The following is a 15,020-nucleotide window of genomic DNA, read 5'->3' as shown; positions in this document are numbered from 1 at the left end:
CACCGCTTGCTCTCGCCCCTCCCTCCACTAGCCTGACGGCATCGCGCTAAACAGCCCTCCAGTAAATGGAAGCTCAGCCGTTTGTCAGCTTCCCTGGTGGTCTAGTGGTTAGGATTCGGCGCTCTCACCGCCGCGGCCCGGGTTCGATTCCCGGTCAGGGAACGAGTGTTTTTGCTCCTTAATTTCCAATTATTTATTTAATTTTCTATTCGTGCTAGGTGCGTTCCAGTAAAACGGCGAAAACAGCACATCATTGCAGATTCTGGCAGCCTGAAAGAAAAAGATAACAGTCAGCGTCTGTGAAGCCCAGTCAGCATCGATGGAGCAATGTTTAATTGCTTCGCTCCCTTTTTTGGACTTGAGTGGGCAATCACACGAATTGTCGGAGCTTCGAAAAGAAACAAAAAAGTGACGTTCCCTGACCGGGAATCGAACCCGGGCCGCGGCGGTGAGAGCGCCGAATCCTAACCACTAGACCACCAGGGAGCTCTGAATGTAGCAAGATAATATTCAGATTTGAATGCCTCAAATCAAAGTTTAGGTAGTTTATTGTGTTTTATCTTTCATTTAATTTTCTTACAGACGTTAATTTCCAATACATTACTCACTCATTAAAAATATTGCATATCAATTAATAATAGGAATTCAAACAAAGAAAATTACCTTATTCGATCTGTAATAAAATACATTTTAAGCTCTTGCAATGTATTGAAATAACCACAGTAAGAAGTCTTACAACACCAGGTTAAAGTCCAACAGGTTTGTTTCAAACACGAGCTTTCGGAGCACGGCTCCTTCTTCAGGTGACTTTAACCTGGTGTTGTAAGACTTCTTACTGTGCTCACCCCAGTCCAACGCCGGCATCTCCACATCATGAAATAACCAGTCAGTGAGTGAGGCAAGACCAGGCAGCATCCTTTGGACCTGTAGTATACATTTTTGTGATTATTTGGGAAATTTGGCATTCTTGCGTCTGTCGTGATGAGTGCAAGAAGAAAAGCTTCAGCAATGTGTCCGCCTTTTCAGCAATGGTTATGACCATTCCTTTGTCCCACACGTTCCTCGATATCAACGTTATCATCAAGTATTTCAAAATAAAACAGATTGTGCTGAAAGCAGTCGGTCCTGTAGCCTCTATGGAGACAGAAACACCCCCCCCCTTTCGACCTGACTAATCCCACCCCCCCCCCCCCCGCAACCCGAACCACCACCTCCCCCGACCCACACCGCCTCTCGACCCCATCCCACCACCCCCCCCCCCACCCTCTCCCCCCCAGACCGATGCCCCTCCTCTCTCGGACTGATCCCTCCCTCCAGTCCGACCCCTCTCTCCTGGACGGACCACCACTCCCCTCCAGTTTGATCCCCACCCCTCCAGGAATGACAACCATTCCTTGACTAATTCCCCCCTCCATTAGTACCGCACCGCCCATCCCAGACTGACCACCACCTCCAGTCCAAACCCTCCACCTTCCCGGACTGATCCCCTTCCATTTCAAACCCCCTCCCGGACTGATTTCCCCCAGGTCTAACCCCAGCACCCACAACTAATCTTTTCCTTCACTCTGAGCCCCCCTCTCACAGACTGACCCCTCCCTCCCAGGCTGACACCTCCCCTCGAGTCTGGCCCATCCCCCTCCTGAATTGACCCACTACTCTCTCGACCCACCGCCCCCCCCCCCCCCCGCCTCACCCCCCCACCCCGCACCCAACCTCACTCCCTCCAACTGATCACCGCCCAAACCCCCTCCCTCCGACCCAACCCTTCCCCACCTTGCATTCAACTGACAATTGGCCACTCCTCCCCAACCGCCCCCACTCTCCGGCCTGACCCAAGCAACGCTGCCCCCCTCGTCTTCTGTCCAACCCAACTCCTCCCACCTCACATCCCCCCCCCCCCCCCCCCCCCCCAGTCCTGAACTACTTACCTATTGGGCTGCACAGTAGCATGGTGGTTAGCAATGTTGCTTCACAGCGCCAGGGTCCCAAGTTTGATTCCCACTTGGATCACTGTCTGTGCAGAGTCTTCACATTCTCCCTGTGTCTGTGTGGGTTTCCTCTGGGTGCCCCGGTTTCTCCCACAAGTTCTAAAATACATGCTGTTAAGTCATTGGAACATTCTGAATTCTCCCTCAGTGTACCCAAACAGGCGCCGCAATTTGGCGACTAAGGGATTTTCGCAGTAACTTCATTGCAGTGTTAATGTAAGCCTACTTGTGACAATAAAGATTATTATTATTTTAATTGTTGCTTTAAACATCATCCTTACAGCAGATAGTCCCCCAGTTATTGGGTGAGGAAGGTTGTGCAAGCCAAGCCCTTTGAAATTACAACCTGGGTAAGTCTGTCAATGCTGGAAAGCGGCCAAAGATTGCACTCTGAGGAAGTTACGAATCATGATATCCTAAAGCGATATTGTTGCAGCACCAGAATTTCAGATTAATAGCAAACAGTTATTTTATGAAATAACCAGAAATTACTCACTCTGCCTGGAACTAAAGTTTGCAATACTGAATGCCAGGAATAAGTTTGCACTTCTGAAAACTGTTTTACTTTTATGGTCATTCTTTGCTTCAACTTTTCTAATTTCTTGGCCAGATGCAATGATCCTGGCACTACACAGAGTTGACTTGAAAAGCTGATCAGCTCGTGCCACTTTAAGTTGCATTATTTTTGCCGAAGTTTGCTTGCACTATGGTATAAGCAAAGCATGGCCTTGAGGCTTTGAGTCAGTGTTATCTGCTGATGTTAAGCAATGTAGGAAGTAACTTTTCCTCACTACTTTTCCCAATGACGCATCAGCTCCAGTTGTTAAACAGATGTTTAAGAAACAAGGGGAAGCAAAAGTTTTGTCATTTTGATTAATAAAAGGAGTACGTCTCTATTCATTTACAATATATTTCCAAAGATATTAAGCAATGACTAGCAAAATTGCTTGATTTCCGTAAAGCATACGTTTTTCTTAAATTCTTTTATTAGAGATACAAAGCCAGAGCTCAGAGTGGACAAGGGAAAATCCCTAATCCAGCTCCTTGCCTGCTCCAAAAACCAATTCAAATTGAATCCAGTTCATGGTGCCCACAAGAGAGACATACCAGATCCAGGCATTACAGTCCAAAGATGTGCGGGTTAGGTGGATTGGCCATGCTAAATTGCCCGTAGTGGTTGTTGGGTTACGGGTATAGGGTGGATACGTGGGTTTGGGTAGGGTGATCATTGCTCGGCACAACATCGATGGCCGAAGGGCCTGTTCTGTGCTGTACTGTTCTATGTTCTATGTTCTATTACACCTGACCTCATGCTTATCTTAGCCAAAAGGCTGAGAAGCGATGATGCATACAACATTAAAGTAGATTTTTTTTTAAACTGTAAATAATCATTCAATTAGTTCCTTCATAGTTTCTCAGCTGTTAAATCAACTGTCATACTTAGTTATTGCAATGCACAGTGGTTCAGTGACCTCTCATGGCACAACTCTAAAACTGCTGGGACATTCACATTATTTTCTATTTGTAACTAAAAGGCAGCTGAAACAATGATAGGGAGAATCACTTGAATTAGAGGTGGTAGCAGTGGTCAAGACACTGACTAATGGTCAGGGGACATAGTTTTGAATCCGATCATGGCAGCTGGTGGAATTGAAATTCAGTTAATAAAAAGCTAGTCTTGATAATAGTGATTAGGAAGCTTCCTAAAACCCCATCAGGTTCACTAATTCCCTGTAGGGAATGAAATCTGCTGTCCTTAACCGGTCTGGTCTACATGTGACACTGAACCCTCCAAAATCATTTTTTTTATCAAATCGCGAGAAAAAGGAACAAAATGATGGAACACCTGGCATTGACCTAGATACCAGAGACGACAATGGTAAACCCAATCTATCAACACTGAAAAGTTCTAATTCCTGACATTACTTACTTATGCCCAGATCTGTCCCACAGACTATCAAGCAACAATTTGACATAGTCACATTCATGGAATCTTACCTTTACAGACTATGTCCCTGACATCACCATCCCTAGGTATGTCCTGTAGGTCCACCACTCTTAAAGGATATAACTGGTAGACTGGACCTGCAGCAGGCGGTGAGGGAACCAACAAGAGGGAAAAAGCTACTTGGCCTTGTCCTCACCAATCTATCTGTTGCAGGTGCATCTGTCCATGACAGTGTTAATCAGAGTGACATCAGCATAGTCCTTGTGGAGACAAAGTCCTGGCTTCACATTGAGGATACCCTCCATCATGTTGTGTGGAGCTATCACTGTTGTCATGCTATCGCCCTTTAAGAAATATTTGTGTTATCGCATGGCTTCAGTGATATCATTGTGTGTGAGAGGAGCTGGGCTGCGGCTCTGGGTTTTACTTTTGCTTTGAGCTGGAGCTGGGCTGTGGCTCTGGGTTTAACTTTCGGTTTGAGCTGGAGCTGGGCTGTGGCTCTGGGTTTTACTTTTGCTTTGAGCTGGAGCTTGGCTGTGGCACTGGGTTTTACTTTCGCTTTGAGCTGGTTGTGGCTCCGAGTTATACTTTTGGTTTACTCGGTTGGAAGCTGGATTCAGAAAAAGAAGACTTATTCTCTCTGTCTTTCTCTGTATGTTAAAAGGTGTCCAGATCATTTGATAATTTAAAAGTGGTAACTGCTTTCTGTAAAGAATTCAAACCTGTTTTGTTAAAAGGGGTTTCCTAATTTTATTGGATGTTGTTATCAAGTTGATACAGCAGAAAGGGAAGTTATTTTGGGTTTTATAAATATATATAGACAGAACTGTAGCTGTGTGGGGAATTTATGTTTGTAGTTGATAAAAAATACTTACTGCGTGTGTTTATAAAAGGTTAACTGAATCGTAGAATAAACTTTATTTTGTTTAAACTGCTTGAGGCCTTTTGTTGAATAACATCTGAAAGGTAGGTCCTTATGCTCCTCATAACCAAAATCTATAAACAGTAGTGGGTCAGGTGAACTCCATGACATACTTTGGAGTTTTCTAAATCCTGGCCCATAACACCGTGCTAAAAGGGATATAATTTGAATAGATCTAGCAACTCAAAACGGGGCACCCATGAGGCAGTATAGGCTATCCACAGCACAGAACTGTATAAAATTACAATCTGTAACTTCATGGGCCTGTCATATCCCCCCCCCCCCCCCCCCCCCCCCCGCCACCCCCACTCTACCATTGCCATCAAACGAGGGGATCAACCACGGTTTAATGAAGAGTGCAGGAGGTGTCAACCTGGTGAAGCCACAACACAGCATTACTTGCATACCAAACAGTGAAGGCAACTTGCGATAGAGGTAGGTGATCCCTCAACCGATGGATCAGATCTAAACTCTGCAGTCCTGCCACATCTAGTCGTGAATGGTGGTGGACAATTAAACAACTCGCTGGAGGAGGAGGCTCCACAAAAATCCCCATTCTCAATGATGGAGGAGCCCAACACATCAGTGCAAAAGACAAGGCTGAAGCATCTGCAACAATCTTCAGCCAGAAGGGCTGAGTGGATGATCCATCTCAGCATCCCCTAGCGGTCCCCTAGCATCGCAAAAGCTAGTCTTCAGCCAATTCGATTCACCCCACATGATATCAAGAAATGGCTGTAGGCACTGGACACTACAGAGGCTATGAACTTTGATAGCATTACAGCAATAGTACTACAGACTTGTGCTCCAGAACTAGCTGTGCCAGTAACAACGCTGTTCCAGTACAGCTACAACTCAGCAATGTAGAAAATTGCCCAAGTGTGTCCTGTCCATAAAAGGCAAACCTAATCCAGCCAAGTACAAGCCCATCAGTCTACTTTTGATCATCAGAAAAATGATGGAAGGGGTCATTAACGGTGCCACCAAGCAGCACATAGTCAGCAACAACTGCTCACTGACATTCAGTTTGAGTGTTGCCAGGGCCACTTGAGTTCAGCTCTTTTGACCATGTTTGAACCAAGACTGTAATGAAATCAAGAGTTCAGTGATTCAAGGGGTGAGGTGAGAGTGACTGCCCTTGACATCAAGGCAGCATTTGACTGTGTGTGGCATCAAGGAACCCGAGAAAAACTAGATTCAAGGGGACTCAGCAGGAATGCCCTTAGCTGGTTAGGGTCACACCTAGCATGAAGAAAGATGGTTGTGGTTGTTGGAAATCAATCATCTCAGTCCAGATGATATCCTAGGTCCTACCATCTTCAGCTGTTTCATCAATAACCTTCTTTCCATCAGAAGGTCAGAAGTGCGGATCTTCGCACAATGTTCAGTATCATTCACAACTCCTCAGATGCAGACGTAGTCCATGACCGAATGCAGCAAGACTTGGACAACATCAGGCTTGAGCTGGTAAGTATAAGTAACATAGAAACCTCACAACCAGGCAATGATCTTCTCCAACAAGAGAGATTCCAAGCATCTCCCCTTGTTGAATCCCCAAATATAAATATCCTGGAGTTACTATTGATCAGAAACTGTACTGGATCAGTCATATAAATACTGTGATTATAAGAGCAGGCCAGAGTCTGGGAATTCTTTGGAGAGTAACTCACTTCTTGACTTCCCAGAGTCTGTCCACCATCTCCAAAGGACAAGTCAGGCATGTGATGGAATACTCCCCACTTGCCTAAACAAGTACAGCACCAATGACAGTCAAGAAGCTCGACACCATCCAGGGCAAAGCAGCCCACTTTGTCACCCCTTTCACATCCATTCCCTCCAACATCCATGCACAGTGTTAGTAGTATGTACCATCTCCAAGATGCACTGCAGGAATTCATCAAGGCTCCTTCCAAACCCTGACCTTTGCTACCTAAAAGGCCAAGGGCAGCAGATGCATGGGAACACCAGCACCACCAGCAACACCCCCTCCAAGCTGTACATCATCCTGACTTGAAATGCTAATGCCATTCCTTCCCTGTCGCTAAGTCAAGACCATGGAACTCACTCCCTAACTCTATTGTGGGTGCATCTACACCACATGGACTCTAGTGGTTCAAAAAGCTAGCTCACCACCTTCTCAAGGGCAATTACGAATGGATAAAAAGTGCTGCCCTAGCCAGCAACACCCAGGTCCTATGAAAAATAATTTTAAAAATGATAAAATAACAACACTGTCATCCTAATTCTCTGACTCATGTTCCAGTCTCGTAAGGCAGAGGCACTGAAAAAATCTACAATGTCCTCCTCAATGGTATCTGAAGATAGCAATAAGTGATAATTTCACAAGGCAAAAACAGAAAATACTGGACAATCTCAGCAGGTCTGATAGCACTTGTAGGGAGAGAAGGGAGCTAATGTTTCGAGTCTGGGTGACTCTCTGTCAAAGCTGGAGAGAACTGGAAATAGCAGTCACCCAATCTGCATTTAGTCTCTCAAATGTAGAGTAGGCCGCATTGGAAGCAGCAAATGCAATAGACCAGTTTGAAGGAGGTGCACGTGAAGATCTGCCTCAGCTGAATATACAAGCCTGCTACAAAGGACTCTAGGGTCCAATTCCCTAAATCATATTCATTAGCAGCGGTGTCTTGCAAGATTACTCTACTGGTCTTCAAACTTGGCGGCCTGTTCATTTAGAATTACTGGAGCCCTGGGATTAAAAATGCCAAACCAGTCAATATTTTAACTCCAGGATGCTTTCAGTATGAATGATTCAAATATATTTGCTATATGCATGGTCTCCTCAAAATATTGTACTTTGAATTAATTTCTGATATGCTGATGCATAAAGAGTTGTGAGGAGATTCAAGTGAAACAGAATCACTGTCATAGGTTAGTTGGGCTGAATGGCCTATTTGCTGTAGGTGCTATGCAATGCTATGCACTTCAACGCATCCATTTAATAGGCAAAAAGAATGGCAGGAAATAAATGTGAAATATTGTAAAGGTGCACTTTCACAGTCTTCATTAGTGAACACAAAAGGGATTGTAAACTGATGGATATCTGTGGACCTAGGTAGGGTGCTCTTTTGGAGGGTTGGTATGGACTCAATGGGCCGAATGGCCTCCTTCTACACTACAGGGATCCTATGATTCTATGAATGTTATAATCCATGAGGAGACAGACAATTGTGTAATTACTGTGAACATTAGATGAATATGTATGCAAAAATATTGTTCCATGTTATCTACATGTTACGTAGAGAGATACAATCATGTCATTCGAAACATTTGTATGTTCTGATATTTAGTGCGCATGTAAATGGACTGTTTCTTTCTTCATGTAATCTTGAATGTGCTTCTGATGGATTACACACGGTTCAGCATCTGAGGTCCCAACCCCTTTTCCTGGTCTTCGTGTTGCACCTTGTGTCCATCCAACCCTGCTCCTTTCCACTCTCTGTGTGCAGCAGCAACCCCAGCACACTCCTTTGGGCTCGATGACATCAGCAACAGAGTGAAAGGTGGGCGAGCAAACAGAGCAATGCAAGTGAGGCCGAAATGGGGGAAACAAAAGTGAAGGACAGTGAAAGAGAAGGAGCCGTTGAGGAGAGAGGAAGAGAAGCAGGAAGAAAGGGGGAGAAACAGAACAGTTCTCTGCACTTGGATAGAGTGAGGTTCCGTGATGGTAAAGGAGCCTCTCCATTCCTGCCCGCATGGATTGGATTGTGGTATAAATATGTGTCTCTATTAGAGGACGTACAATAGTACCGGCTATTACAGGTTTGTCGGTAAGCCCCTGCATAGTTTGTCGGTAAGCCCCTGCCGGCTAGCTCCGCCCACAGGAGCAGTATAAATATCCATGAGGTCACCTGAGCTGCCATTTTCCAGCTCCACTTGAGGTAATAACATCTCACGGTAAGAAAGCCTCTTTTGCACCGTTTTGTGTTTCTGTGTGCAATTGTTAGCGCAACATGGATCAATTTGCTATGCTGACCGATACATCTCCAGCCTTCTTTGGCTCTTGATTGGCCAAAAGACAGAACAGTTCTCAAGCTTGAGGCTGAGCAAATTAAATAGATACCTTCAAAAAAGTAAGGTTGTTGTACATGTTACCAGAAAAGTTGTATTTTTCTTTGGCATTGTCAGTTTGCCAAGGATAATCTTAAAAATTATTTATTGGTGGCATGGAGGCACAGTATGATTGCATACCAATGTGTGAGTGATAAGATATGAATAGAAAGAAATCTGCTTTTAATCTGATAGCATACATTAGCAGTTCTCAAGCAGGAGAAAATATTGGATGTAATTCACTCTCTGTCGGTATCATTTTTGTTTCAGTGGTCAATTGAGACATGAAGTTTCTTTACATTTACAGAACTCTATCAGCAAACAGTTGATAAAAGGCTTGTTGTCCACTGCCGCAGGTGGAGGATAATGTACAGTGTGTGGAAAAGGAAATTCCTCAGCCAGAGTTTCCTGAACTTTGAGCCACGGAACATCTAGTGACCTCTCAAGTGCTGATTCCCATATCAGACACACGTGCCTCTTTCTCCCTCACACACACATCTCCCTCTGTCTCTCTCCCTCACACACACACGCATCTCCCTCTGTCTCTCTCCCTCGCACACACATCTCCCTCTGTCTCTCACTCACACGCACACATCTCCCTCTGTCTCTTTCCCTCACACACACACATCTCCCTCTGTCTCTCTCCCTCACACACACACACATCTCCCTCTGTCTCTCCCTCACACACACATCTCCCTCTGTCTCTCACTCACACACACACATCTCCCTCTGTCTCTCACTCACACACACACATCTCCCTCTGTCTCTCTCCCTCACACACACACACAAATCTCCCTCTGTCTCTCCCTCACACACACACATCTCCCTCTGTCTCTCACTCACACACACACATCTCCCTCTGTCTCTCACTCACACACACACATCTCCCTCTGTCTCTCACTCACACACACACATCTCCCTCTGTCTCTCACTCACACACACATCTCCCTCTGTCCCTCTCCCTCACACGCACATCTCCCTCTGTCTCTCTCCCTCACACACACACAGTCTCCCTCTGTCTCTCTCTCTCACACACACAGTCTCCCTCTGTCTCTCACTCACACACACACAGTCTCCCTCTGTCTCTCTCTCTCACACACACAGTCTCCCTCTGTCTCTCTCTCTCACACACACAGTCTCCCTCTGTCTCTCTCTCTCTCACACACACACATCTCCCTCTGTCTCTCTCCCTCACACACACATCTCCCTCTGTCTCTCTCACACACACACACATCTCCCTCTGTCTCACACTCACTGACACACACATCTCCCTCTGTCTCACACTCACACACATCTCCCTCTGTCTCGCACTCACACACACACGCATCTCCCTCTGTCTCTCACTCACACACACACATCTCCCTCTGTCTCACACTCACACACATCTCCCTCTGTCTCACACTCACACACATCTCCCTCTGTCTCGCACACACACACATATCCCTCTGACTCTCTCTCACACACAAACACACACACCTCCCGATGTCTCTCATTCAGACACACACAGCTCTCTGTCTCTCTCTCTCTCACACACACACATATCCCTCTGACTCTCACACACACAAACACACACATCTCCCTCTGTCTCTCACTCACGCACACACACACACATCTCCCGATGTCTCTCACACATGGCTCCCTCTGTCTCTCACTCACACACACATCTCCCTCTGTCTCTCACTCACACACGCACATCTCCCTCTGTCCCTCACTCACACACATCTCCATCTGTCTCTCACTCACACACATCTCCATCTGTCCCTCACTCACACACAGTTCCCTGTCTCTCACTCACACACACATCTACAGATCTTCCCGTACCAGCCTCCCCGGACAGGCGCCGGAATGTGGCGACTAGGGGCTTTTCACAGTAACTTAATTGAGGCCTACTCGTGACAATAAGCGATTTTCATTTTCATTTCATTTTCATCTCCCTCTGTCTCTCACACACACACACACACACACACACACATCTCCCTCTGTCTCTCACTCACACACACACACACGTACACATCTCCCTCTGTCTCTCTCACACACACACACACACCTCCCTCTGTCTCTCTCTCACACACACATCTCCCTCTGTCTGTCACTCACACACACACTCACACACACATCTCCCTCTGTCTCTCCCTCACACACACACACACATCTCCATCTGTCTCTCACTCACACACACACACGCACACATCTCCCTCTGTCTCTCACTCACACACATCTCCCTCTGTCTCTCCCTCACACACACACGCATCTCCCTCTGTCTCTCACTCACACACACACATCTCCCTTTGTCTCTCACTCACACACATCTCCCTCTGTCTCTCACACACACACATCTCCCTCTGTCTCTCTCATTCACACACATCTCCCTCTGTCTCTCACACACACACACATCTCCCTCTGTCTCTCTCACACACACACACATCTCCCTCTGTCTCTCTCACACACACACACACAATCTCCCTCTGTCTCACTCACACACACATCTCTCTCTGTCTCTCTCACACACACACATCTCCCTCTGTCTCTCTCACACACACATCTCCCTCTGTCTCTCTCACACACACATCTCCCTCTGTCTCTCTCACACACACATCTCCCTCTGTCTCTCACTCACACACATCTCCCTCTGTCTCTCACACACACACACGTCTCCCTCTGTCTCTCTCACACACACACATCTCCCTCTGTCTCTCTCACACACACAGTCTCCCTCTGTCTCTCTCACACACACAGTCTCCCTCTGTCTCTCTCTCTCTCACACACACAGTCTCCCTCTGTCTCTCTCTCTCACACACACACACACACATCTCCCTCTGTCTCTCTCTCACACACATACATCTCCCTCTGTCTCTCTCACACACACACACATCTCTCTCTGTCTCTCACACACACACACCTCTCTCTGTCTCTCTCTCTCACACACACACACATCTCTCTCTGTCTCTCTCACACACACATCTACCTCTGTCACACACACACACACACACATCTCCCTCTGTCTCTCTCTCACACACACTGTGGTGAATGTAACTCCGTAATTCACACTATCGGATATACATGAGACCATGCATTGATAAGCGCAGTTGCGTTGGCCGGCCACTAGGGGGAGTAGCGCTGGTAATGCTTAGAAGTTTGTACAGGGCTCCACCCTTGGCTCCGCCCATGACTCCTCCCCCTGGACTGCTGTATAAATACCAATGCTCAGAGCCAGTCGTTCAGTTCATCGAGAGTTCAACGTGGAACAGGCTGGCTCTGTTGTAAGTAGATTAAAACCACTGTTCATATCTCAAAGCACGTGTCTAGTGAATCTGGTTCCATCAATTTAATCTACTTAAGAAACAGTCAGGATCAATCATGGAATCAGCCCTCAAGCTTGAGCGACTGGAACTCGACCCGCAGGATGCAGAGGCAAAATAAATTTTTTCTCATTGGCTGCGGTGTTTTAAAGCCTACCTGGCGGAAGCAAGCACAGCCGAAACAACAGAGGAGCAGAAACTGAGCCTACTGCACGTGAGGGTGAGCCACAGAATCTCTACTCAACTAAACTGCGCTGGTTCGTATACTGAAGCCCTAGCGCTACTCGACAAAATGTATGTAAGGCCTGTAAATGAGGTCTACGCGCGACACGTGTTTACTACTCGCCGCCAGCGGCCTACGGAATCGCTCGCAGAATTCCTGAGAGAGCTTAAAACTTTATCTAGTGACTGTAATTACCAGGCAGTTACCGCGGCAGAACATAGAGAACTTGCTGTACGCGATGCCTTTGTTGCGGGCCTTAGGTCAAATTACGTGCACCAACGACTGCTGGAAAAGAGTGCCCTAAATCTTGAAGCGACTGTTGAACTTACTACCACTATGGAGGTCTCCTTTTGCAGCCTCACCTCGTTCCCCGCGGCCCCGTCACTGGCCCCCGACCAGCGACTCCCCCTGGCCTGCACCACGTGGCTGCCCAGCCACAATGCTGCCCCGGCCTGCCACTTTTGCCCCAGGATCAGCACTCGCGGCAGCACTGCCCGGCCCGCAACGCGACCTGCAGCAGCTGCGGGCGAAAAGGACACTATGCCAGAGTGTGTCTGGCGAAGAAAGACTCAGCCTCTAACCCTTCCACGGCTCAAAGCACTCGTTCCCTGAATTCACAGGCCCGCAGGCCACGAAATGCTGCAGCCTGTATGCTGACTCCGCCCCTACCCGACATGTGCGACTCATGGGGGCGGCCATCTTGGCAATCCTCCTCCATGCGGCCGGCCATGTGCGACTCATGGGGGCGGCCATCTTGGGATCCACCCCTTCAAACTCTGAAAGTCACCTCGACGACTACGAATTCAGAGGGCAGTCATCACGGGGCCACTCCAGCACAGCTGATCGAGCCGCCGACGACCCGCAACTCAGTGCAGTCACTCTGGACCAATCGCGCCCGAAGCATCTGCGAAACTCGATGGCGACGGTCCAAATTAACGGGTACAGCACGCCGTGCCTTTTCAACTCCGGGAGCACTGAGAGCTTCATACACCCAGACCTGGTAAGACGCTGTTCGCTCCCCGTTTTCCCCGCGCGGCAAACTATCTCCCTCGCTTCAGGCTCCCACTCTCCAGATCCAAGGGCGCACCGCCGTGACGCTCACAATCCAAGGCGCTAGCTATGCCAAATTCCAGCTCTACGTCCTGCCCGAACTCTGCGCCCCACTGTTATTAGGCCTTGATTTCCAGTGTAATCTCAAGAGTCTCACCCTCAGTTTCAGCGGACCCCTACCCCCACTCACTATCTGCAGCCTAGCCACGTTGCGAATCTCCCCCCTTCCTCTCTTTGCCAACCTCACCCCGGACTGTAAACCTGTAGCCACTCGCAGCAGGCGGTACAGCCTGCAGGATAGGGTGTTCATCCAATCGGAGGTACGAAGGCTTCTCAGTGAGGGGATCATAGAGGCCAGCAACAGCCCCTGGAGAGCTCAGGTGGTGGTTGTCAAGACCGGGGAAAAATTCCGTATGGTTGTCGACTATAGTCAGACCATAAATAAATTTACGCTCCTTGACGCGTATCCCCTCCCCAGGATTGCAGATATGGTAAACCAGATCGCCCAGTACCGGCTCTTTTCCACGGTGGATCTGAAGTCTGCATACCACCAGCTCCCAATCCACCCGGAGGACCGCCACTACACGGCATTCGAGGCCGATGGCCGCCTCTTCCATTTCCTCCGGGTCCCCTTCGGCGTCACTAACGGGGTTTCGGTGTTCCAACGAGCAATGGACCGAATGATGGACCAGTACAGGCTGCGGGCCACGTTTCCGTACTTGGACAATGTCACCGTCTGCGGCTATGACCAGCAGGACCACGACGCCAACCTCTACCGTTTTCTCCAGACGGCTCAGAAATTAAACCTCACTTATAACAAGGAGAAATGCGTTTTCCGCACAACCAGACTAGCCATCCTCGGCTATGTCATGGAAAACGGAGTCCTGGGCCCAGACCTGGACTGTATGCGCCCCCTCTTAGAACTCCCCCTCCCTCATTGTCCCAAGGCCCTCAAACGGTGCTTGGGTTTCTTTTCCTACTACGCCCAGTGGGTCCCTCAATATGCGGACAAAGCCCGCCCACTCTTTAAGGCCACACGATTTCCCCTGTCAGCTGAGGCGCGCCAGGCCTTCAACTGCATCAAGGAGGACATCGCCAAGGCTGCCATGCGGGCGGTGGATGAATCCACCCCATTTCAGGTAGAGAGCGACGCCTCAGAGGTAGCTCTTGCAGCCACGTTAAACCAGGCAGGGAGACCCATTGCATTTTTCTCCCGTACCCTCTCCGCTTCGGAACTCCGACACTCGGCAGTCGAAAAAGAAGCACAAGCCATTGTGGAGGCTATTCGTCACTGGAGGCACTACCTCGCAGGTAGGAGGTTCACCCTCATCACTGACCAACGATCGGTTGCCTTTATGTTTGACAACTCCCATAGGGGCAAAATTAAAAACGATAAAATCCTGCGGTGGAGAATCGAACACTCCACCTATAGCTACGATATTAAGTATTGACCGGGGAAGCTCAATGAGCCCCCAGATGCCCTATCCCGCGGGACATGCGCCAGCGCGCAGATCGACCGCCT

The 15,020-nt window shown here is 48.1% G+C and overlaps 2 non-coding genes across 2 annotated transcripts; one reads left to right on the top strand and one right to left on the bottom strand.

Annotated features, from left to right (window-relative positions):
* Positions 1-90: 90 nt before the first annotated feature.
* Positions 91-162, top strand: trnae-cuc. The gene has a single exon. It is a non-coding gene; the product is annotated as a tRNA-Glu (tRNA).
* A 252-nt stretch (positions 163-414) lies between these two features.
* trnae-cuc lies at positions 415-486 on the bottom strand. Its single transcript has one exon. It is a non-coding gene; the product is annotated as a tRNA-Glu (tRNA).
* Positions 487-15,020: the final 14,534 nt, after the last annotated feature.

The sequence above is a fragment of the Scyliorhinus canicula genome, chromosome 7, assembly GCF_902713615.1.
Source record: "Scyliorhinus canicula chromosome 7, sScyCan1.1, whole genome shotgun sequence".
Taxonomy (NCBI): domain Eukaryota; kingdom Metazoa; phylum Chordata; class Chondrichthyes; order Carcharhiniformes; family Scyliorhinidae; genus Scyliorhinus; species Scyliorhinus canicula.
This window is presented reverse-complemented; position numbering and strand designations above follow the sequence as displayed.